General features: G+C 58.9%; 1 protein-coding gene across 1 annotated transcript in view; it reads right to left on the bottom strand.

Moving 5' to 3' along the window:
• SDC3 (syndecan 3) overlaps positions 1–25,607 on the bottom strand; it is a 37,452-nt gene that overhangs the window by 10,714 nt on the left and 1,131 nt on the right. The window lies entirely within an intron of this gene.

Below are 25,607 nucleotides of genomic sequence, written 5' to 3'. Positions count from 1 at the left end.
AAGGGAGACGGACGCCTGGGGCCCAGATCTGGAGGATCGGCACTTCCAACCGCAAGAACCCAACAGAGAGAAGGCGTCTCCAGCAGAAGAAAGGGAGTGAGCACAGGCTCCGAGGTGAGGAGGTACAGCCTGGGCTCCCAGGACTGGCCCTGCCTGCCCTCCAGCCTCATCCAAGGTCCCTCTGCACCCTGCACCCCTCCACTTGCTGGACTCCAGCCCGCCGGCAGCTTATGGTTCTCGGAATACGCCTGATCTCTCTTGTCACTCGTGCTGTTCCTACCACCCAGAACACGTTTCCTCCCCAGCCCCTCACCCTCCGGCGTCCGGCCAGCTAACCTCTACGCCCTTATCACTTCTGCCGAGAAACCCCCCAGTCTGATCTTTCAGAGTCCCCTGGGCTTCTGAATTTACACTTAGCATTACTGCTTGCCTGTGCCCTCACTCGGCGGCTGCCCACCCCACCAACGGACAGCGGCAGGACCTTGCCCAGCACACAGTAGGTATTCAGGAAGTGTCTGTTAAGGGACAGTTGGGCTGGAAGACAGGACTAATGGCTGGGGCAGGGGTGGAGGAGGAGGGGCTGGAGCTGCAGCAGGGGAAGCCCCATCATGGGAGGCTCTGGCGGACCCACTAACAGCTTCCTCCTGGAAAGAGGTTACTTTTCATCCTGACCGCAGGTCAGATGACCGCGAGCGCTGATCTGAGGAAGAGTCCAGGCAGCTATACCATCTGCCCGATGAGGGGAGCCACAAGAGGGGTGCGAGCCGGAGGGGGACCGGGTCAGCACTGCGTGTGGAGCTCGGCCTCTCACAACCCCACCCACCTGACGGGCCCCCTTCTGGGGATTGCATGCAGCTAGGGCAAGGCCCCCAAACCTGGCTTCCTGCCTCAGCCCTGACCACCTGCTCCACAGCCCGACCCAGGCCCGCCAGGGCAGGAGGCCAAGGCAGCGAGCCAGGAGATCCCCTCCACCCCACCCCTGTTACCACACACACACACACACACACACACACACACACACACGCCAAGTAATGAATTAATCAGTATTTACTTGCTACCAGTGAGTCATGGAGTGGAACAATTAGTGTAATTGCTCCCGTGACTAATTGCTGGGTCTTTCTTGGTTTTAGACATTCCAGGAGCTCAGAGCAGCTCTCACCCGACTTGCCCCAGCCCCCATCTCTGCCCCCACTGCCTGGAAGAGTGAATCCCAGGACCCCAGAGGAGGGAGACGGAAGGCTCCCTGCACTGCCAGCCTCTTCACGCCAGACCAGCACGCTGAAGTCCCTTGGAGACATTCTGCGCAATTCTTAGGCAAGCAGCCAGGAGCCAGAGGTGTGCGATTCCTGCTCAGGGCCACACAGCAGGATGGGGACTGAGCAGGGACCGGCGATCTAGACTCCCACTTGTGGATGGAGCCACCTTCCCGGTCCTTCCCTCCTTCCAGAAAGGCCAGGGAGTAGCTGAGAGACCTCTAGCTTGGAGGAGGGGTTCTAAGAGGTCTGAGGTCGCTGAGGACCCCCACACTGGAGGAAATGTGAGCGCCAAAACAGGGAGTCCACATGATTCCTCGGTGACCAATGCCTCACAACAGCCCGTGATAACTCCCGGAAGGGCCTGCGCAAATCCAAAGACGCCCCCCAGAGCCACAGACTCTTGAAATGACACACCCAGAGACAGAAAATGCACAGAGACACGCCCTGATACACACGCACCCAGAGGCAGCCGCGGAGAGGCATTTCGTGTTGGCGTGCCTTTGGGTACAAACAGGTGCAGGCACGGGGTGTGGGGGGCAGGGGTCAGGCACTGGTGGGCCCACAGGGTGCCGCTCTGAGGCTCAGAGACAAGCATGGGGCCTCCTGTGAAGCCACCAGCCTCCACTCAGGTACCTCTCACCTAGATACTATTCATCCCTAGCTCAGTAGCCATCCACATGACAACCGTTACCATGGCGACCAGCTCCTCCATGCTAAGGACCAGGAGCTCCAGCTCCCCACAGAGATGTGGTGGGGGCAGGAGAGGAAAGATCATGGAAGAACAGAGAGCATGCGGGGCGTTGGGGGGGCAGGGGCTCGGCGATGCAGGACAGAGGGAAGCCAGGGGTCAGAGGGGCGCGTGGAGGGGGGAGACGGGGTGGGAGCGGCGCAGGGAGGACTCGGTGAGGGAGAGAAAGCAGAGAAGGCGAGAGTGGGAGGCAGAGGGAAAGAACTCTCTCACATCTTAATTTAGCCTCACGCTCATCAGGCAAAGCTGGGGAAGGGGCCACCTCAGTGATTTTCCAAACCTGCATCCAAGAGAACCTCCTTTCTGAATAATAAGCAGCCCCCAGATGAGACGGAAGGAGGGTCGGCCAACAGCCCAGTCACCCCTGAAAGCTTAACACAGGGGGACACCTGTGGGGGTGAGGGGTGGGGTCCAGGATGCCATCTTGCCCAGCCCTCCCCCCAAAGCCAGCTGAGTGCCAGTCTGACCCCTCCCTGGGCCAGCCGGGGTGCAGGGGCTCAGTGGGGACCCCCCCAGGAACGCTGCAGGGGTGCGGGTGGCTGCAGCTCCCGCAGGATCAGGAGGAACGAGAGGAGAGATGGCGGCAGGGCACTGAGCCTGGGAGGCAGCAGGGAAAGCCTCCGAAGTCACAGAGTGCCAGAGGAGGATGGGGACAACAGCCCTCGACCCCTAAACGACCTCTCCATTTGCATAATTCCGTGCATAATTAGCATAATTATCCAAGCCTTTCCCTTAAAGGAGCACTGACTCCGAAAGCCCCAGGACCCCCAAGGCCCCAGGAACCCATGGCCTGACCCTGCCCCTCACTGCACCCCACGTCCACAGGCCTAACAGGCCCCCGCTGTAGCCAGCAAGCAATCCAGGCTGCCTCTTCTGCTGTGCCCCACAGACACACGCAGCTGCACACACGGGGCCGGCACACACACGATCATGAGCCACGTTCACCGACCCCCTCCGCTCACAGACAACCCAGCCCACACGAGCTCCAGCAACATGGAACCACAGAGCGGCTCCCCACCACCGTGGGGATGCCAAGCCATCCTCATGTCCGAGTCTGTTCCCTGAATCACACATCCCTGCACACGTTCCCCACGGCAGGCACGCAGACCTCACGGGCTGTAACCAAGCTCTGCTCTTGCACACGTGTGGCACACCCACCCGGCACACCCACCGCACCTCCGGCCGTGCAGAAGGCCGGCGCAGAAACCATGACTCTCCTGCTTCCCACCACGAGGCTCCAGGAGCAGCAGTGGGGGAAGGTCTGGACTCCCCAACCCACTGCCCGGCTTCCGCCTGCGCCCCCAGCCCCACTCCCTCCCTGTGTGGTCACGGTTTGGAACTCACCCCCCCCCAACTGTTCACACACACCGATGTCTGGGCACTGTCCACACGCCCCAATGCACAGCAAACACACAGTGTGCTCCCCGAGCTGCCCCAGCCACACACCCCAAAAAGGACCCACTGCACCCTTGTATATCCTGCTGCCGATGCCGTACCAGCAGGCCCCTGATAACTGCACCCCTCGGTCTCCACACACACACGTGTGCCACGCGTGCTCTCCTTGTGGGTACAAACAAGTACACACAACACTGGGGTGAAACACGACCCCCTTTCCCAGAGCTGCCACACCCCTGCCATTCTTCCTCGCTGTCCCCTCCCCACCGCCCACCTTGGCCCACAGCTTTACCCCAAAGAGGCACCACACACTCCCACCGCGATCAGAGGGCCTCCCCCTCCACGACTCACCCCCACCCACCCCCTCCAGAGTCTTAGAGCAGCCAGGCGGGGTGAGGGACCCAAATCAGCTGGACTTCTGGGATGTCTGCTCACATCCGCAGTCTGCAGCCACTCACTCCAAGGGCAGGACACAAGGCACGCATTCAGGGAGAAAGCCAGAGAGCCTCCCTCTGCACCCCTCCCCCCCACGTCACTCCCCATCCCAGACCAGAGAAGTCTGGGGTTGCTTCCGCCCAGGACCTATCACCTGCCCTCACCCATCACGAGCCTTCTCTGAAAAACAGGACAGCACAGAGGTTAAGCCAGATTGTATCAGCTCCTCCCTTCCTACTCAGGGGACAACAGGCAAGCCTCTGAACCTCTCACCTCAGCTTTCTCATCTGTAAAATGGGGGCGCTGACAATAGTGTGTCGCTTTCCTACAGTTGCTGTGAGCATCAAATAGGATCATCCGGGTAACGGGCTGAGCACAGGACCCATGGTGCAGTGCCGAATAAATCAACACAGCGCAATTATCGTTAATTCTATGCTAATCTTTCTATTATCCTTTCTGAAGATTTTGTCTCCTTTGCCCCTTACCATCCTCACCCTGGAAGACAGAATCAGGATGACTACACCCATGCCACAGACGAGGCTGCTAATGCCCAGAGAGGTTAAGAGGCATTGCCAAGGCCACACAGCAGGGGAGAGTGCAGACAGAAAAAGAGAGGTTGGATGAGCTGGGAGAAAGGGCGGGTTACAGACACAGACGCACAAATTAGGTCAACTGGCAGGGGGCCCGGAGCCCAGCACCCCTGTGCACTGCTAATCATGCTGCATAAGCTAAGAATAAAACCAGGAATAATTAATTCTACCCAAGCTTCCTTCCCTGCATGAGCCAGACTCAGGCGCCGCTCTCTTGGTGACTGGGGGCAATGTGAGCGGCGGTTGGGAGCCCAGCTCTAGATTCACAAACTCTTGGGTTCAAGTTCAGCTCGGCTTACTTGCTGGGTGACTCTGGGCAAGTTACTTAACCTCTCTGAGCCTCTCTTTGGTTAAACAGGGACACTAATTACAGAGGTGGAGTACCATACTCATTTGTCAGCCTTATCCTGGCACGTTCCCCTCCTCAGTCCTCACCTCCGGGCTAAACCAGGCCTGAGTGCTCACTGGGTTCCACTCTTCTTTCCTACAGATGTGAAAACTGAGGCCCAGAGAGGGGAGACTTGTATCATCCTAGGACTAGAGAGGTGGGTGGCGGGAAATGAGCCTGCCAGGCGGCACTCAGGGAAGTGAAGGGATTTGTCCAGGGACAGTAATTATTAGCTCAGGGAAGCAGGGTGGTCTCGGCAGCGCCCTCTGGATCCCCACAGGCTCCATCCCCACCAGTCCCTGTCCCCAAAAGGCCCTGAGTCCTGTGAGAACTCGGTGCCCCTCACGCTCACCAGCTCCAACCCGGAGACCCAGAGTGTCACCGCAGGAATGTGGGCCAGGCCAGGCTCTGGGCAGCGGGACAGCCAAGGGGGCAACACAATGGAGAGCCAGGACGGGGAAGGGGGACGCCTCGGTCCCCAGCCCCCACCCGCTCGCAGCTGCCCTGGCTGGGAACCCAGCACCCACCACATTCACTGGCTGCTGGAAGGGTGAGGGGCACGAAGGCGGCATCTGCTGGGGAAGGGGGCACAGGGCCTCAGTGCTGGACAGGAGAAGTGAGGAGGGGCAGAGAAGGCCCACGCTGAACCTGACAGCAAGGCCCAGAGGCAACTGTCGCAGACACACCTTCCCTTCTTCCAGACACCCAGCTCCAGTCTCCCACGAGGGCAGCTCAGAGGGCAGGAAACACCCCTATGGGCCCATCCCGGCTCAGCCAAGTGCTGGGCATCCTGGCAGCCGAGCCCTCCCCACCCCACATCCGAACTCCACAATCAGTTAGTACCTCGCCTAGTCCACTACCCATCCCCTGCTCCCGCCACCTCCCGGGACCGCACCCCCTTGCCCCGGGGCAGCACTACCCCCGTCCACACCCACCCTGGGCTCCACGGGGAGCAAGCCGGTCCCCACTCGCACCCGCAGCCTGGAGACCAGCCGGCTTCCGCGAGCCGGAGGAGCCCCCTTCTCCCTTCTCCTCCTGCCTCCTTTGCAAGACCAACAGTGGAGCCTGGTGCTCTAAGGGCCTTTCTGATTCTGACACTGAGCAGCCAGGCATCCGGTCCTGGGGTCGAAGGGATCCAAGGCAATGTTTGAAAGAAAAAAAAAAAAAAAATTGGAAATAGCACCATTCCCAACAAGACGACTATTTCGCTAAGTTGAGGCGAAACCACGGCATGGAATATTACACGGCTGTCAATAATGGTGTTTCCACAAACCCACGCTCTCTTCTATCCACTCATTAAAAGGCAGGACTGGAGGGGCACCTGGGTGGCTCAGTGGGTTAGGCTGCTGCCTTCGGCTCGGGTCATGATCTCAGGGTCCTGGGGTCGAGTCCCGCATCGGGCTCTCTGCTCGGCAGGGAGCCTGCTTCCCTCTCTCTCTCTCTCTCTCTCTGCCTGCCTCTCTGCCTACTGTGATCTCTCTCTGTCAAATAAATAAATAAAATCTTAAAAAAAAAAAAAAGGCAGGACTGGATAACAAAAGCTTTCATTTTCTACTTGATTCAAAGACTACCTTGGACCCGTGGAGAGGCTCGCACTGCCCTCGGGAGGCCCCGAGCCTGCACTGCTGAGATCCAGTGCACGGGTCCATCTCTCAGACCTGGGTGACCTGGGGCAGGTTCTTAGCTCTCTCAGACTGTTTCCTTGGTAAACAAAGAAAATGCCCACCTCGCAGAGACACCCCCCACCCCACCATTAACCAACTGCTCAGTAAACGCTGGCTTTCATGCCATTACCATCGTTAAGTTTAGAAAACAGGTTACAAAAAAATATGGAACATGACCCTGCTTCAAGGAACTCCCCACCAAAGCGAACTTCTTCACACCGAATCCTACTAAAGCTTTCCAGAGACTTCTCTGGGTGGTGGGATGACAGTTTTTCATTTTTTTCTCAGGACCTGCCTCTGTTTTCCAAGTTTTCTATGATAAACTCAGAGTACTTTTTCTTAAGATGCATTTATTGGGGGGCTGGAGGCAGAGGGAGGGAGTCTCAAGCAGACCCCCCACCAAGCACGGAGCCCACACGGGCCTCCATCCCACGACCCTGAGCCAAAACCAAGAGCCGGTCGCTCCACCGACTGAGCCGCCCAGTCGCCCCCAGGGCACTTTTCGGATTAGAAGTAGCACGGTCTTTCTGTACCCCCATTCCTGCCACTCTCCGGTCTGTGAAACTCCTGGGCCCCTTCATTCTGCAGAGAGCCCACTGGAAAGTTCGTCCCGGAGGAAGCTCACGGGCAGACAGAGGGACACGCAGAACAGACTGGAACCACCCAAGAGCCTGAGGGGAGCTGGCAGGCCCTGCACAGCCCGCCTCGCCACAAACGGGATGGCTTGGCAGGGCCCAGCTTCCTCCCCAGGCACGGAAAGGTCTGGTGGCCTGCCCGGCCAGACAACTCTCCCACCCGCCGCCTTCTCCCGCCAGCCCAGTTCCTGCCCCTGTCACTCCTGCCAGTCCCCGTTGGGGGAGCACGGAACAGCTGCCCACCATGTGGCCTCCGCCGAGACCCCTCCTCAGCCCAGGGGTGGGACGCCCCCGTCACCACCCTGTCAACCCCAGCCACCTGCCTTCGAGCGTCACCCTTTGCTGGCTATCCTGCCTCACACTGCTCATTTATTCCTGTCCCCAAGCTGGTGCCTCAGAGCAGGACCACCCACTGAGGCCCCATTTCTAGACTCAGCGGCCTGCTCCCCCAGCGGCCCACCCTCCCCTCTTGCTCCCCCACAGTTAACCCCTCTCGGTGCTGGGGACGGTAGGGCACTCTCAGGCCTGCCCCATGCTGTCCCCGCCTCTGAGGGGAGCCCTCTTGCCCGCCTCCACCTTGGTCAGCACCTACCTGATCGAGAAGCAGGATTCAGGAAGCTCCCACTGTGTGGCGGGCACTAATCTGGGCACTTAGGGTCCCACAATCAGCAGGAAGGGTCCGTCCTCATGAGCTCAGTCAGCTCAAAATATGCCTTCTCGGCGAGGCCTGCCCACACCAACCGCCTGATGGTCCACCTTAGGAAGGCCGTTTCGGGGACAACCTCCACCGTCTTGTCATTTACCAGGGAAGTGGGGCCACCAACCATGCTCCCACTTGAATGGGCCCCCCCTTCTACCAAACCTCGCTGAACCCACTCGGCCTCCCTGGGATGCAGACGCTCCTGTCCCCATCCGCAGTGAGAACGGGGCTATTGCGCCACCAGAAGGGGACTCGAACCCTGGCCTCACTGACACCCGAGATCCTATCCTTGGGATATTCCTATACCCCCAAGACTGCAGGCAGCGATCCCAGCTGGGATGTGGCATTCCAGTGGGGGTTTTTTCTGAGGAGGCCCTGGGCCATTCCATCCCTTCTCCTGGACAAGAGTCCGTCAGCAGGGAGGGAGCACTCGCTATGTGCCAGGTTCTCTCTAGGCACCTTGCCTCAGTCCTCACAGACATCCTCCCAGGGAGGGACCATTCTCCCCATCTCACAGATGGGCACATCAGAGTTCAGAGAGGCAAACAAGTGACTCAAAGTCACACAGCAGTGGAGCCAGATTTGAACCCGAGATTAGCTGCACCCCAAGACCGTGGCGCACTCCTACTCCCAGACCTGGCTAGCCTGCCCCACTGGGAAGTTCCTCGGGAGTGGGAACACCCCCACCCTCACCCCCCACAGTATCCTCTACAGACACCAACAGACAGATTGACTGAACGTCCGGGAATGAGTAGAAATGAAGGACACGTCCTCCCCTGACAGATGGCCCAGCTCAGGTGCGCAGCCCCAACCACCACCCCATGACTCACCAGCAGCTGCCTCGGGCCTGAGGCCCTGGCAGCCATCGAGCTGAGGGCCTGCCCGCTCCTGGGGCCCACAGGCCTCCGAACAACCCGGCGTGGGCTCAGACAGTCCAGTCCTGCGCTTCTCGGGGCCTCAGTGTGCTCTCCTACGAAATGGGGATCATGACTCCCCACAAGCTGAGACACCCGCCGTGATGTGCCGAGCCGGGACTGGGTGGTTAGGAGGTGCTAGGCCGTGACACGGGTCCCAACTCAAAGCTCAGCTCCTCAGAGAGGGACCCCGACTACCAAATCCACCCAAATGACCTCCCGCCACACCCAGTCGCTCTGCCGACACCAGGGTTGTCTCCTAGCTCACCAGGGCCCGCAAAATTTGCTTATTGACTTTCTCGTCTAACATCTGTTTCCCCCTGCAACAGTGGGGACGGTGACTGCGTCCACCAAGGCCACGCCTATGTTCCCAAGACCCAGAATATTTCTGGGACATGGTCAGCCTCCATATTTGTTCAGTGAACACTGGGAATGGGCTCACCCTCCACAGCCCAAGGCACCCCCTTCCTGCCTCCAGTCACTGTGTGAACCCGCGGGAGGCCCTGGCCTCTGGCCTCAGTCTCCCTGTGTATAAAACCAGGGGCTCCGACAAAGCTTCTCTCTGGTCCTTCCAAAACCCAACCAGGAGGACTCCAGCACAGCTCAGAGGAGGGATGAGAACCTGAGGCTGAGCCCAGCATATTTTTTTCATAAAATAACTCTGCAAATTATATGCAAAAATCTGCAGATTAGCAGGCTCCCAGGGGAGCCTACAATTCCAGCCACTTGACAAGCAGGCCCGGGCTAGGGGGAAAGAGCATTTCCTGAGCACCTGCTGAACGCCAGGCTCCTTCCAAGGAGCCAGGTGAGACGACCCTCCTTTGGCCATAGACAGGCCAGGTGACTTGCTAGAGGTCACAGAGAATGCAGGCAGAGAGTCAGGATAAAGCTGAGGGGTGGCCGGGCAGGGGGAAATGGGGCCTGGCAGTGCGGAGGGGGTTAGGGAGGGCACAGAGAGGACCCAGGGCCCTGTGTCTCGTTCTCATGCTCTCGGGACCAGAAAGAAGTCCAGCTGAAGGGGCAGAGTGATCCTCAGCTTGATCTTGGGGGCCCCCTAAAGCCAGGTAACCCCCAGCCCTCCTCCAGGAAACCAAACAGACCCCGGAATCAGCCCGGGGCAGACCCAGCCCTTCCAGCTGTCCTGCGAAGCCTCTGACACCCTCCCCCAAGGCTTCTCAGGCACGTGCCAGCAAACCCACTGAGGCCCCACAATGCACACACACCCCCAGGTGTCCCCATCTGTGTGTGTCCAAGCCCAGCCTCCTTGAGGAACCGGGCTGTGGTCTCCCCACCATCCCATTCGCTGTTATTTATAACCCAGCAGGAGCTCACATGTGGCGGAGAGGCGACTCCCCATCCCCAGCCCGGAGCTACCCCACCCCACCGTCTTCGGAGCCGCTCCACGGCAAGGGTGGACTCGGAATGAGCCCGACTCGGGGAGGGAGCCGCGGGCGCCCACCAGCACCACTGCTGCCAAGGAGAAGTGAGGCACAGGGCAAGGAATCACACCAAAACACTGGGGGAGGAGTAGGCAGAGCCCCCTCAGGGCCACACTTGCCTCCAGCCCGAGATGACACTTGTGAGACACTGGGGGTTTGATCGGGAAAGGGAGGGGACTCTCACCCCCACTTCTGAGTCCTGGCAGACAGGCAGGGCCTGGCGATGAGCAGGGGCTCTGAAGCGAGACTGCTTGGGTCCAGATCCCAGTCCCAAGAGCACAGGCGTGGGTGAGAAGACGGGGCAGTCGGAGCCTCGCGAGGTGGCCATGGCACCAGAGGGCCCGGCAGCTCCTCTGAAGGTTACACGGACAGTCACGTGTGAGCCAGGAACCCTACCCCCAGGGTGCGCACCCGAGGGAAGGGAAAACGCACAAACACATACGTTTAAAAAAAAGAAAAAAAAAAAAAGTCGCCTTATTCGTGACGGGCACAAAGTGGAACTGAGCCAGGCGTCCATCCGCTGACAGAGAAGTGAAAGATGGCAAGTCCACACCACGGAATTCCAAGCCACAAAGAAAGCAGTGAGGTCCCCGCACCCGCTGCCACGTGGATGAAGCTGGGAAACGTTACACGGAGCGAAAGAAGTTGGGCGCAGGAGACCACACTGCGTGAGAGGCCGCCCCCACGGGCCGTGCCAGGCAGGTCCACAGGGACAGAAAGGACAAGAGACGGCTTAGGGCTGGGGGACTGGGGAGAGATGGGAGGGACTGCTGAAAAGGCACGGGCTTGCTTTCGGGGGTGAGAAAAATGTGTAAAAACTGGGGATGACCGCACAACTCTGTAAATGTACTAACGTCCCCTGAACTAGATGCTTTAGATGGTACACTGGATGGTATGTGAATCAGATCGCAATAAAGCTGCTGTTTGAAGGGATAACAAAAGGATGAGTGTGAGATTGAGGCTCAGAGAGGGTAAGGAACTTGTCCAGGGTCACACAGCAGAGCCCACACTCAAACACTCAGGTGGAAGAGGAGGCAAGCTTTCCCCCTGCTCACCAACTTTCCCATCTGCATATCTCCCCAACCAGGACCCAGGTAAAGCTTCCCCAGGCATTCCCCACCCGCCTCCCACCCCCGCCATCCAGAAGGGCAAACACGGACTCTGCAGACCACAAGTGGGAGAGGCCCAGCACTGTGACTGCCTCCTCTGTGCTTGTCAAAGGCCACTTTGTTGGGTGGGACCACTGGGAGGGGGCAGGCCTGGCCCAGAGTGACCCCAAGAGAAGGTGAGACAGCTCCAAACTCAGGCTGAGCACCCTCTCCACCCCTCTATGCCAGCACTGCAACCCCCCCCGTCCTCAGAGGTTCCGCGGTACCCTCTGTCCACGCAGCTGGCCCCTTGTTGCCCTCAGGGAGAGGCATGAGTATGTGGCCTTGCCAGGAAAGGGGGCAGGAGTTGGGGCAGGGCCCAGTGGTAAAGCCTGTCTGAAGCTAAGACAAGCATGACTGTCCCCTGTCCCCTATGGCTGCCTAAAGCAGTCTTGAAGACAGATATGACTCTGGGGCCCGCCCCTCCCCCCATGCCACACTCCACAAGGCTCCAAGGCACCAGCCCCTGCCTATCTCAGCTGGCGGCTGCCCCCCACCTCCCCCCGCCCACTGGTTCCCACCCTCTACTGGGCACACAGCGGCCTATCTATCCCGTGGGCTGGCTGTGTCTGATGGGTGCTCTGGACCTCCTGCACACGACTACGACATGGAACTCAGGTGTGAAGCTCCCACCCACCTAGTCCCTGGTTCCAGTCCCCTGCCTTGGCACCTGCTCTGTCCCCAGCTCTGGTCCCCCATCTGAGCACCGTGAGGAAAAAGGTGACCTCATAGAGACTCATGACACAGACCGTGGAGCCACAAAGGGTCCCGGGGAAGAGGGGTTGAAAGCCCCAGGAGGAAGTGGAAGGTGCCGGAGAAAACCACAGTGCCCCACCTCCCCTCCCCTGACATGATCTACCCAGCCTCTTGTGGGTCCAGCACAACCTCCTGTCCAGCCGCCCGCTGCCCAAAGTCAGAGCCTCTCCACTGAGCTCGGATGGAGTGTGATGCTCACTAGGGATATAAGGACCCCAAGTGTCCTGGCCCCCACGGGCCCTGCAGCCCGATGAGGCAGCCCCTCCTCTCCTCACCCGTCACTTGACCATGGCTTCCCTGACCAGTGCTCCTTTGGGTCTCACCTGTCCCTTCACCCAACCCTCTGCAGGCCAGTCATGCTCCAGCCCTGGGCTCCTACCATCAGAGCCGCAGTCCCACACGCCTGCTCCCTGCAGGGTGCTCCCCAGGGCCAGCCCCGCCCCAGAACAGAGAGGGGCCCCACAGAGGGTTGGATGAGGCCCACCGGTCCGGCCCAGGGCCTGGAGCAGACAGCGCCTGTAGGAGAAGGGCGGGCTGCGGAAGTGGGGCGCAAAGCTAGGACAGCTCGGAAGAGCTGATACCAGGACACCGTCCTATTCCTCAAACTCCAGGACGAGGACAGCGGTCACAACTGTCCCCTCCGTGGTCACAGAGGCCTCTCGTGACCACTGGCCCCGGGCTGGCCAGTCCTGGTTACCAGCTCTGGGTGCTATAATGTGAGGCTTTCTGGCTAAGAAAGCACAGTCCTCGCAACTGCCCCACGGTGAGGCGACCAGCGCCCAACTTCATGGAAGGGGCACAGTGAGCAGCCCGAGGTCACCCCGCAGACCAGCAGAGGTCATGGTCAGAGCCCAAGTGAGGCCAGCACACCGTCTATCTCAGCCACCCCCCCAACACATTCATCCAAACATCAGCCGGGCAGGAGGGGTGAAGGGGGCACCCGGCCCGCACAGTCTTGGGGCCCCTCCCTCCCACCGTGTGCCAGGGACAGTCACCTCTGGGCCATGGTCCACATTGCCCCCGACCAGGAGCACCTTCACCACACTGCATGACCTAACGGCACTTCTCAGCACCAATGCTGCCACCCCCGACTTAGCAGCCTTGACGACTCCCCTTCCCCCAGAAATGCCAGTGGTACCCCGTTTTTGTGACAGCCAAAAATGTCCTGGCACCCTTCCCAATGCCCAGACACAGACATCTTCAATGCCCAACTCAGGCCTCCCTTGGTCCTAGAAGCTTCCCCCTCCCACCCCATCCCAATGGCCTCACCACCCCTGCTCAGGGCCCCAGATTCAGCATGTCCTGCTGGGCCACATCTTACCATGCAGTTCAGAGACGTTGTGGCCAAAAACAGGATTCCCAGACATGAGAATCCCCGGGACACTTTGGGCAGAAGATTCCGACACAGGGTCAGCAGCAGGTAAGTGGTTAAAGGAAGAGACCACCTCCCCGGGCTTCCCTGACCCCAGCTGTCAACTTCTTCAGGGGACACACAGCCATGCCCATCTCCCCCCTCCCCAGGATATCTGTTCCCAGGGTTCTGTGAAGGTCATATAACAGAACCTCCGAAGGAACCCGAGGTTTGAGTTTGCAGTGTCCCTGGAGGTCAGGCAGAAGACAAAGCTCCGTGTCCCTCTGCCCCCGGCCCCCGCCCTTGCCTTAATCACCGCTAAGGAGGCCAGATGACCAGCTGCCCCTCTGGCCTGGGCTCCCCAGACTCTGGGATTAAGAGCTGGGATTAAGGACGGACATGGTCCTGGTAGCTCAGAGGCCTGGCAACGTGCATGTGTGCGCGCGTGTGCGTGTGGACACGTGGGCGTGCCAGTGGACACGTGCAAGCACACTCGGGGTATTTCCAGGCATGCTGTGGGCACTGTCATGTGTGTGCACCTGCCAGTGGTCTTAGACACCTGTGTGGGTCTGGCTCTGTTTGCATGAGAGCTACATGTGCCTGGGGGATGGGGTTGTGTGCACGTCGCTGTCCATGTGTGCCTCTGTGTGTTCAACACATACGTGGGTCTTGTCTCCACATGTGTGTGTGTGCACAAGGCAAGGGAGTGTGCTAGGGTCTGCATTCCCCTTCAAAGACACAGATGGGCCTGCACGCATGCACATTTCTATGTGTGCCTCGACCTCCCCGAGGTAGGGAGGGCATCTCCCAACTCGTCCCACTACTCTCCCCGGAGCTGCTCAGGTCCACGCCATCCAAGGTGTTGGGGGCGAGTTCCCCACAGCTGAGAAGGGGAGAGGGAGCAACCTACGTTGTCCTACGTCACCAAGACTGGCCACACTCGAGCCACTAAAACAAGGGAGTAGGCATGGGGACACCAGGGCCCCACGTATCAGCACAGATCCCCGGGGACACTGTCACACACACGCACATGTACACAAATCCTGCCCCTTGCCTAGACCGAAGCTGAACCAAGGCCTTAGCCCCACAGGGAAAAAAGATTCCCAAGGGCTCCGGCATCACCTCATGGACGGTCCCCTCAAGACAGTTTCTGGATCTGAGACCGTCCCCAGATGAGACCTCCCAGCTCCCCCGCCTCAGTGAGAACAGGACTCAGTCGAGCCAGGGCTCAGCTCCCAGAGGCCCCCAAGGAGTCTGGGGAGAGCCATTCTGCCTTCACCGCTGGGGGGCCCCGAACAGTCCAGGGCTGTCTTTGGGCCTCGTGTCCCCAGGTGAACGGCAAGGTGGAAGGCTGATTTCCTGGAGCCCCCCGCCCTTACAACAGCACTTCTGCAGGGGTGGACGAAGGCATAGGGAGGGGAGGAGGGTGGGGAGGAGTCTGGGTCGAGGAGAGTTTAGAGTAAAGAAGAGTCCCTCTGGTTCTGATGCTGACCACCCCCTCGGTCTGCAAGACCCATCCCCCAGGGGACCTCTCAGGTCCCGGCCCCCCTGAGTGGCAGCCAGGGAGGTCCCGACCAGTGAGGGAGGAGTGGAGCAGGGGGCTCTGGGGAAGCAGAGCAGGAGGGAGGAGAGAGGGAGGAGGGTGGGAGGCAGAGAGGGAAGGAGAGGAGCAGGGGACGGTCTCTGGTAACCAAGCCTGAGCCTCCAGAAGCCCACGGTGTATCCATCTTCCAGAATGGTGGAGGCCAGAAGGACCCGGGGTGCCCCCCTCCCCCAGCTAAATGAGGCAGGAAGGCTGTGTCTCTGCTGCCAGCCTCCACACTCCTCAGCCCCAAGTTCAGGGATCCCAGGAGCAGGGGCTGGGGAGAAGAACAAGGTGTGCGGCCAGGGGACAGGATGTGTGAAAGGAAACGATGCAGGACTGTCGGGACGTGGGGAAGGAAAGCAGGTAGTCCACGGGAAGGAGGAACCGGGAGATGATGTAAGGGCTGACAGTGGCTGCTAATGCCACAAAGTCACGAAGGGAGGGCTCCGAGGAGGTGACGGTGGGACCCCGCAGGAGCCAGGAGCTAGGGCAGAACGCAACGGAGCTGGGGCTCCGCAGAGAATCCCAACACATGGGAAGAGGGGCTCAGCCCAGAAATCCAGAAGGAGGGAAGAAAGAAGGGGCTGACGAAGGCTCACGGTGCTTGAGAGCTGGAAAGAGGTCGATAAAGGATTCCCAGAGGAGAGGACAGCCGTGCTGGGTTCTGGAGGATGAGTAGGAGTTCTCTAGAGAAGGGAACAGTCCACAGAGAGAGAACAGCGTGTGGCTAGACGTGAAGATGAAAGAAATGATGTCATCCTCTGTGTCCAGGGAGCAGCTGGGAGTCGCGGGGTGGGGAGCAGCGAGGGTACACAGGGCTGAGGGAGAAGCTGGAGAAGTCCACTGGATGTGCTGACAGGAATCCATCTGGCACTGAGTCTTGGGGGAGGGACGGCTTCCCGGGAGAGAAGGGTGGGAGCTGGGCCTGCCATCTGGGCCAAAGAGACACAGGTCAATAGCAGAAACACGGTACAAAAGACGGGGCCCTTTCTGCAGGTCAGGAGACACAGTTCTTAGTCCCAGCGCAGCGACTGACTTGCGGGGTTACTCGGGGCCAGCCCTCTACCTCTCTCAGCCTCTGTCTCCCCATGAGCAAAACAAGGCTGAACCACCAGATCCCAGAAGAGCCTTGCTAGGACTAGAAATCACTCCTTTGTCCTCAGTTTCCCCTTCAGGACAATGAACAAGCTGGACAAGAGTGCTTCCAAGGGCCCTTTCAGCTGAAAGCTTCGTTGGCCTTCTGATCTCTCCCCAGCCTAGGATGGCCTCAGCCCATGACCCCACCTAGACAGAAGACAGGCACCAGAGGAAAGACCTGTGGGGGAAGCCAAAAGCCCCCAGACCAGCATCAGGGCCTCTCCCACAGTGGCCACCCAGGTTCAGGCACCGAACAAGACGTGACAGGCCCTAAACTCACCCTCTCCGGGCCCTACACATCACCGTTTGCAATGCATCACTGTTCATGATGCAGGGCAGTGCCTCTACACCAGAGAGCGTTCTAGACCACCTCCGTTCCAATCCTAGTAAGTACGCCACTCTGTGAGCCCAGAGAAGTTCCTTAACCTCTCTGTGCCTCAGTTTCCTCTTTTGTGAAATCACCATAATAGTATCTCTTTCATAAGGCTGTTGTAAGGCTTCAGTGAGCTTTTATCTGTAAAACGCCTGGCAGAGAACCCTGCACCAGGCAGGCATTCAGAAGGCATAATTCAATATTAATACTACCACGTCTGTGCTCTTGTTGGCACCCCTGCCAGCCCCTCGGGGCCATGGGGCTGCACCCACTTCAAGACCAACACCCCCTACAGCAGGAGGGAATCTAAATGTCCTGGTTTGGACTCAAAACCCACCCGGAAGTCTTCGAAGCCGATGCCCCATGGGCTTCAACTGTTCAGTCCCAGATCCATCCCCTCCCCCCACCTTCCTGCACAGGACCAGGTACTCAGCAGGTGCCCAGTGAATGTATTAAATGCAGGAACAATACACTCTTGTGAAAAACAGCAACCCCCCTTGGGCAATGGCTCCTGACCCCACATATGGCTCTCCTCCCTAAGCTGGGAACTGCTGCTTTTAACCACACCTGAATCTGCCATGACCCTTCCTACCTCTAAGCCTTCGTCCACCCTGGTCCCCTATCATTGTGCTGGTACACCCTTCAAGGCCTGGTACAAAGGACACCTCCCCCGTGGAGCCCTCCCTGATACTCCAGAGTCAAAACCAACCCCTCCTTCCTCTTCCAACTTCCTCCTTCCTCTATCCTCAGCCCCTCACAGGTGCTGGCTCCCTCCCCTAACTGGGAGCTTCCTAAGGTCAGAGGCCAGGTTAAGCTCCCTAAGGCCTCTGAGTGCTCAGCACAGGCCAGACACAGAGGGGATATCAGTAAATAGCAGATAAAGTAACTGGCAGGTCAGCAGCACTGTAGGGACAAGGACCCAGTTACTGGACTCCCTGCCCAGTGCTCCTCCCCTATCCAGGAGACCAGACTCACAGCCCAGCCCCCAGGCCGCCTGGATCTGACAGATCCCATCTCAGAGGCTGGTATTCAGGGTGATGGGTGAGGAAAGAGGCGCGTCCTACCCTGGCCCAAGAGGAACCACAGACAGGCCACGTGAAGGAAACAAGCTTCCTCTCCTCCCCACCCACCTGCCCCCCACCCAGCACAGCTCTCCCTTCCCAAAGGGGTCATCCCAGGCCAAGCCCTGGACTCATGTCTCTCTGATAGTTCCTCAAATGTGAAGACTGGAAGGGTTCCTGGGTCACCCAGTCCAACCGCCCCACTGCACAGATGAGGAAATAAGAGGCTCAGGAGGAGAAAGCTGCCCGTGGTTACTTGACAGGTCCGTAGCCAACTCACCTCTGAAACGTAAGGATCTTAAAGAAAACATACCTAATGTCAGAAAAGTCAAAATAACTCTCCAGGAGCAGCTTCCTTTTACCTAGCTGCCAACCAGGTAACTGGCTGCGCCTCCCCCAACGCTAGCTTCCCCCCAGCCTAGTGAGCGAGGCCTTACTGGCCCTCTGAGCCGCGGAGAAGACCGCAGCTTGCCCAAGTCCACGGCAGACTGGGACGGGAACCCGGCTGGGGTCGGGGAGGCGGGGGCTCCCTCCCTGCTTCTCTTCAGGACCTGCCCCTGACGCCTCGCACACAGGCCCAGGCCCAACACACACCCACCACCAACACACATCTCACCGGACAAGGCAAGGCGACAAGACGCAGGACACACACACGAGATACGCCTGCACACCCACAGCCCCCAGCGCAGGGCCCAGCACACAGCAGGTGCTCAAAAATGGCTGCAAAATGAACAAATTCATCAGGCAGAAGACGCCCCCATGTGAGAATGTGGGGTCCCGCCCCCAACATTACCGCTGGTAACATTATCTCCTGCCAGCGGCCTCAGCTTGGGCTCACTGCTTAGCCTCTAGGGCCTCTGGGTCCCCATCTGCAAAGTGGGGTAACAACGCCCCCCTCCCAGGGTCACAGTAAGGGCTGAGATGCCACACGGTGAGCACAGGAACCACACACCCTGTAGGTACTGGTCATTGCCACTGTCCTACGGTTGTCACCATCTGTGCCTGTCTTCCCAACGCAGGGAACATCTTTTTTATTTTTAAGATCTTATTTATGTACATGAGAGAGATGAAGAGAAGGAAAGAGAGAGAGAAAGAGAGCACAGAGGCAAAGGGAGAAGCAGACTCCCCACTGAGCAGAGAGCCCAGCGTGGGGCTGGATCCCAGGACCTGGAAATCACGACCTGAGCCGAAGGCAGATGCTCAACCCACTGAGCCACCGAGGCGCTCACCCAACACAGGACACATCTGGAGGGCCAGAGCCAGAATTCAGAAGCAGACACCCGACCTCCACCTCCACGGTCCCAGGCCCTAAGGAGGGGGCAGCCCCCACTTGGTAGGCTGGTGAAGGGCAGCTGGGAACATGGGCACCTATCCCCGGCCATGGGCCCTGCCGGGGGATGGCAGCACATGGCTTCTGCCAAGCACCCTGACAAACAAGACGATCCTTCCCTGCTTCCAGGAGAACGGCCCTGTCTCCTCAGCCCCCGAATCCCACATCCGAATTCCCCCAAACCCCAGCCCAAGGACGGGCACCACAAGCCACCTGCAGGCCCACTGGCGATCAGTTTGCCGCAATCAGATTTCCCAGATCCCACTGGTGACTGATCCTAAATTATTCCTATTAAAGTCTTGGCTGGGAAGCAGGGCTGGGGGGGAGGGGCGTGGGATGGGGGTGCTGGTGGATGGTACAAGGGGTAGACTCTAGGGGAGCTTGGGCTGACGCTGATCCCAGAGTGAAGCAAGCCCACTGCCCATCCCTGAAGCAGAAGAAAGGCCCTAACTAGAGTGATCCCCCACCCCAACCCTCCCCATCCCCATCCCGTCTGCGGAAACTCTGGCCCCAAGGGCAGTAGTGGGACAAAAAGGACTCGAGAGAGGGCGAAGGGGTATCTGAACGCGGGTCTCCACCAGGACCTGGCTGGGCGAGCCCTGCTGAGTGGCTTTACAGCTCAAAGCCTTCTGCATGGGCTGAGTGAAATGCCACAGCCTTTTCGAGCAGCCAAGGGCTCGGCGAGCTCATCCAAGACTGAATAACCAGCCCCAACACTTGGCCAAGGCTCCAGGCCGCCTCTGGGCTTCAGGACCCCCACCTGTGAGATGGCAGCGTCTCCCTTCCAGGCCAGCTCCCACCTCCAGGGTTCTGTTTGGGTCAGCCTTGATCATTTCAACTTGGTTCCCAATCCCAGCCCCAAAAAGCAATTCTGCAGTGAGAGGGAGCGAGGGACAGGAAAAGAGTAAAACCAAAGTGGGGAAATGGAAGAAATCGGTATTTGCACGAGTGCCCACTCCTTATCAGGCTCGCTATTGTTTCCGGTGGTTCATGCTCAAGCAACTCTCAAGACAGAGGTTCTCTGAGCCCATTTGGAACAAGGAAACGAGGCTCAGAGAGGCTAAGAGAACTTGCCAAGATCACACAGCTAGAAAGTCACAGAACCAGGATTTCGACCCTGGTCCAATTGGCTCTAGGGCCCCTGGTCCTTCTATGACCTCACGATACACCCTCGGGTGTGGAGACCCCAAAACAGATGGCACCAAAGCCCAGCTGGGGGTCCCAGGGTGGAAAGAAGGCAGCCCTTGGCCGGCTGGGTCACAGAGGCAGTAGAACCCTCTCCACCTGGCACAGAAGGCCAAGCACGGGCCTTCCTCGTCCCCCTGCCATCAGCAGCCAGGTAGGGAAAAGGCCAGATGGTTGGTCAGGGGCCACCCCCCACCCCCATCCTGCAGCTGGGTCCTCGGTCACTGCTGCCCAGACTCCCCCTATAATCACAGCTTCCTGTTTGGATTTGAGACTCGCCTGGTCAGTGGGGGGAGGGAAGCAGCCACCCCTCTGGCCAGGGCCTGCTCTGGAAGGAGGGGGGAGCCGGAAGTAAAGGCCCCCCAGCCTCCCGGAATCTTGGGAGTCTGGGAGCCAAGGCAGGGCCCCCCTCCTCCCTACAAGGAGGTCAGTCAACAAATATTTACCAGGCGCTGGCCTGATGTTCCCACGATGTGGTGGACTGTTAGTGGGGGCAGCAAGACAAGCGTGGTGGTCCAAGACCAGCCCTGACCCCGCCCCCTGTGGGGCTGGAGTGGCGCAGGAGCAAGAGGCAGGGCCCTCAGGACAGTTCCTGGCACCCTGCCCTCCCTCCCAGCTCCCCCCACACCGCCGCTCCCAGACACAAAATCACAGGCTTCCAAGCAGCTGAGCTGGAGCCCAGGGCCGCCAAGCCTCTGTCCCACCCCGATGTGGTGGCCGGCGCCCCCGCAGTCAGACCGCAGGCCCACCCTGCGCAGCCCCCATGCGCCTCCCAGCCCACGGGCGCACGCCGGGGCCCAGCAGACTCCTGCCAGTCTGGCTGTCCCTCAACCCACCTCCAAAGGAGAGAACACGAAGCCCCAGCCCAGGGTCCACGGCCCCCAGTCCTGGTTTCCTTCCCTCACCCGCTCACTCCTTCACTCAAACCCTCCAATTCTGGGCCAGGTGCGCAGCTGGCCTTGGGGTTCAGCAAAGACAACAGCCACAAAGCCTGCCCGTGGGGGTTCACGGTCTATAAGGGAACCATTCAAGCTGCAGGAGACCCACCAAGTCACTAAGGCCGCAGGGAACCCTGGGGACAAGGGGGACACGGGGCAGCAGGGATGAAGATTTGGGCTGGGCCCGTGACAGCAGTCCGAGGGTGAGGGGGGATTAAACACAGGCCTGGTCACCCGTGCAGAGGGTGAGCCCCAACACCAGGGGCATCCCGTGCATGCCCGGGGAATGGCGGGATTTTAGACCCCTCTCCTGTGCCAGGACCAGACCTGACTCCTGCCCCCGCATCCTGCACCGGCCTCAATGCTCTCCCTTAGCCCAAACTCAGGACCCTCAAAGTCACCCAGTGTACAGATGACAAAACCTTGTGAGGTCGGAGAAGAGCAAGGGCCCCGGGGCCAAGTCCTCATTGAGCCCTGCCCCCACCTGCTACTTGTGGCTACTGTCACCCACCCCAAAGGCCAGGGTGAGAGCAGAGGTGGAAAGACAGAGGACACACCCAGCAGAGCCTGGCGAAGAGGGAGCCCCATAGAACAGTGGATAAAGTGAGCCTCATGGGGGCGCCTGGGTGGCTCAGTGATTTAAAGCCTCTGCCTTTGGCTCAGGTCAGGATGTCAGGGTCCTGGGATCCAGCCCCGCATCAGGCTCTCTGCTCAGCGGGGAACCTGCTTCCTCCTCTCTCTCTGCCTGCCTCTCTGCCTGCTTGTGATCTCTCTCCGTCAAATAAATAAATAAAATCTTAAAAAAAAAAAAAAAAAGTGAGCCTCATGGGGGGTGGGGTAAGGAGGCCCCAGGGAGGAGCATCTTGTCCAAGGCCACAGAGCAAGAAGGGGTAAATGCAGGACGAAGCCCAGTTCTCTCAGCCTGGCAGGCCCTGGCTTCACCCAGCTCGGCTACTTTCCAGCCCACTTGACCGTGGGCAAGTCACTGAACCTCTCTGTGCCTTCATTTCCATAAAACGGAGGTTCTCATCATTCCCACCTCCCAAGATTATCATGAGGATTAAATGAGCCAATACAGAATGAGAGCTTAGCGGGCGGGGCTCTCCGTGAACATTAGTTTGCTGTTCATGTCATTAAGCCCTCCCCAGATCGTGCCCACAGCCCCTGGGGGAGGAGGGGGCGACAAAGACAGATGGAGACTTCACCCCTCCAGTCCCAGCTGCCTCAGTCTGCTCCAAGCCTCCGCAATCCTACTGGGGCCCCTTCTAGAATGACCCAAAGCAGCAGTGAGGCCTGGGTGGGGAAGGGGGTTCCCAGCTCCAGGGGGAGGGTTTGGAGGGACGCCTGTGGCAGGGCCAGGCTTCTGAGGAGCTCTGTCTCCACCTCGCTCTCCACGGGTGCCCTAGCATTTTCCAGAGCCCAAGCCCAGAACTGCCCTACCCCAGTGCTGCCTGGGGCCCCCAGGGACCCCATGTCCCAGTCCATGAGGTGGGAGGAGCCATCTGTTTTCAAAAGGCCACACGGCTTATTTCTTTCTTTCTTTCTTTTTTTAAAGATTTTATTTATTTATCTATTGACAGAGAGAACACAAGTGGGAGAGAGGGGCAGATGGAGAAACAGAACCCCACTGAGTAGGGAGCCCGACTTGGGCTCAATCCCAGGACCCCAATATCATATCTGGACCCGAAGGCATACCCATAACTGACTGAGCCACCCAGCTGCCCCTAAAATGCTTTTACCTTCAGCAGAGCTCAACCCCACACCAACCCCCAACACAAGGGAAGAAGAAACAAACTGAATTCCCAGATGGCGGCACCATGTCGCTCCCCGTCCCAACTCCGCCATGAGAATTTTGTAACCCCGAGTAGCAGTCCTGAAGTATTCGTCCCCAACCGACAAGTATGAGAGCCTCAGGTCAGGGCAGGCCACAGCTTGCTCTGGGCCAGATGGTGACCACTTTGATGACATATCGCAAAACCTCCTCCTCCAGGAAGCCCTCTCTGACCTCTCCAGGCCCCCTCCTGGAAAAGTCCTGTCTCCTGAAAGCTTGCTACATGCCAGGCTCTGTTCATTCTACCCAAGGAGCTCATGTCCTCATCACAACATCCCTGTGAGTGAGGTTGGCACTGTTTCAGTCCCCATTTCACAGATGGGGAAGCTAAAACAGAGAAATCCCTTACTCAAAGTCACACACCAGGTGTCTATCCCTGAAGGCCCTGCCACCTTGGGGGCGAAGAGACAGCAGGCCCCTGTGACGTCCCTGTGTCAGGGCCTGGCTTCCAACAGCCCCAGGGTCCCCAACTTTTAATTTTTACAGTGAGGACAATCTCACTCTGACAACTCAGCATCCAGAGTCAACCAGTGTAGCTGGAGGACCAGCAGGGAGCTCTAGAGCAGGGGGAACAGTTGGGTTGGGAAGGGAGCAGGAACGGGGGGTGGGGCTTCAACAGAATCCCTTGCTTAATTTCCCCTTCCCCACCGTCACTGCGTCCCCACGCCCCCGCCTCCGCCATCACAGTGCCTGCCTGGGCAATGGCAGCCTTAGAACAAGAAACCAGCATTGGCTGAGTGTGGACTCAGCCAACCACGGGGCTGCATGAACCTCTTTCCTTGTCGTTACTCTCTCGGTCTTGCAGAGATGGAAGCAAGGCACAGAGAGGTTAACTAACTTTCACAAGGTCACACGGCCACAGAGCAGTGAATTCCCATCACTGTAGATATTCAAACACGACTAGATGAAGCCTAAAATCCAAGCTTCTACATGAACATGTCTCCAAGCTAGAACTTCTAGAATCCCCACACTCCAAGCCTGTCTGGGTGGTGACAGATGTGGCTCTGAAGGCAGCTATCCCTCAAGAGTCCTGGTCACCTGGTCTCTCAGGAGAGAGGACTCCGCAAAGCAAATGCCAGGACACACACACACACACACACACACACACACTCCCTTTAAAGCTGGTGAGCAGAGCAGGGGTCATCTTGTCCCTCTCCTGCCCAGAGCCAGTCACAGCCCATCGATGATGTCCTTAGAGGACCCCACCATGGAGGCCAGGAGCCATCCTGGGTGGGGCCCTTCTGGTCTAATCTTGGTCCCTCCTGCTACAGGCATCTCCTTCTTCCTTCAGGGTGGCACGCCTGGCAGCTGGGCCCCACCCTTTACCCTTCTGGCTCCTGGGCCAGGGGAGGTGACACTCCTCCTGGACAGCCCAACCCTGGGGAAGACATAAGGTGAGGAGAGGGGCTCCCCCTCCCACCTCATCTGGAGTCCCTCCCAGTCAAGCCCACCACCTTGGCCTCCAGGCCCAGACCCAATGAGGGGGTGTTGCTTTATCTGCTCCTCAGCTGTGGGTCTGAACCACACCCACTCTGCTTCGCCATCGGGTTCAGGGACACCCTGTCTCACTGAGGCCCTCCAGAACAGTCTTCCACCAGCCAGGCACTCCCTTCCTTCGTCCACCACCCTGTGGGGCACGAATTGTATTAGCCTTGTTGTAGGAGTGAGGAACAGTGGTTCAGCAAAGGATGGGCCTGACCCAGGGTCACACAGCTCAAGATCCCTGCCGGGTCTCCAAATATCAAGCCTTTTGTCCTATGTCCCCTTTTCATTCATCTACACATCAAATATTTACTTCTGTGAATGAGCCCACGTATCATCTCATCTCACTTCCGAGGACGGTGTTACCTGCCCCATCTTACAGAAGAGAAAGTAGAGGCCCAGAGAGATGCGACAGTGTGCACGAGGTCACAGCATGAGTGGGGGGGGGTGCCAGGATTTGAACCCAAGGCTGGGTTATTTCCAAGATTTTGATTTCAAAACTGCTCTTTCAAAAGCGTGGCTCAGAAAGTGACCCAGGCGCTAGGATGGGCTGGGTCCCAGTCCCACCCAGGGACCTCTTCTCAATCCCTTTGGGGGAGGACTGGGGATGAGGCTACCAGCCCACCAGGCACTGTACTCGACCTGGCATTCGATGCTCCCTCCACCCTTCATTCAGCCCCCAGGTGGGAAGGCTGTTGAGGAGCTTGTCTGTCCGAAAAGCAAATTCTCGGTCCATGCCTGTCCTCCTCCCATTTTACAGGCCAGCCCACCAAGGCCCACGGAAACATGCAGGGACAGAGTCGGCTCCCGGGGGCTGCCTCAGAGACCAGGGTCCTTTTCAGCCTGCGGAATGAGGGACAGGTGCAGCTCCTAGAACGAGCCACAGAGACTGGGCCCAGAAACCCCCACCTCATCCCCAGCCTGGGCTCCAGACTTGGCGTCTGTGGGGGAACTCACTTGGGACCTAGGTCCCTCAAGGTGGGGAGCTGGTCCTTCTCTAAACCTCCTCCCGCTCCCCCTAATGGAACAGGGACTGAGCTCAACCCCACAGCTGCGTGGTCATTCAAAGGGACACTGAAGGGGTCACCACATACACACATACTCCCCTCGCCCTGCACACACTCTGCCCCCCTCGACTGTACGAGCCCCCTGCACAGGGTCACCCATGCAGCCACGAGCACTTGCACACGTGCACACATGCACACACACATTCCCATGGGTCCAAGCACACACCCACCGTGGAGATCTCTCCCACACACACACTCA

The sequence above is a fragment of the Mustela erminea genome, chromosome 10 (genome assembly GCF_009829155.1).
Source record: "Mustela erminea isolate mMusErm1 chromosome 10, mMusErm1.Pri, whole genome shotgun sequence".
NCBI lineage: Eukaryota > Metazoa > Chordata > Mammalia > Carnivora > Mustelidae > Mustela > Mustela erminea.
The sequence above is the reverse complement of the archived record's forward strand: the minus strand, read 5'-3'. Positions and strand labels throughout refer to the sequence as shown.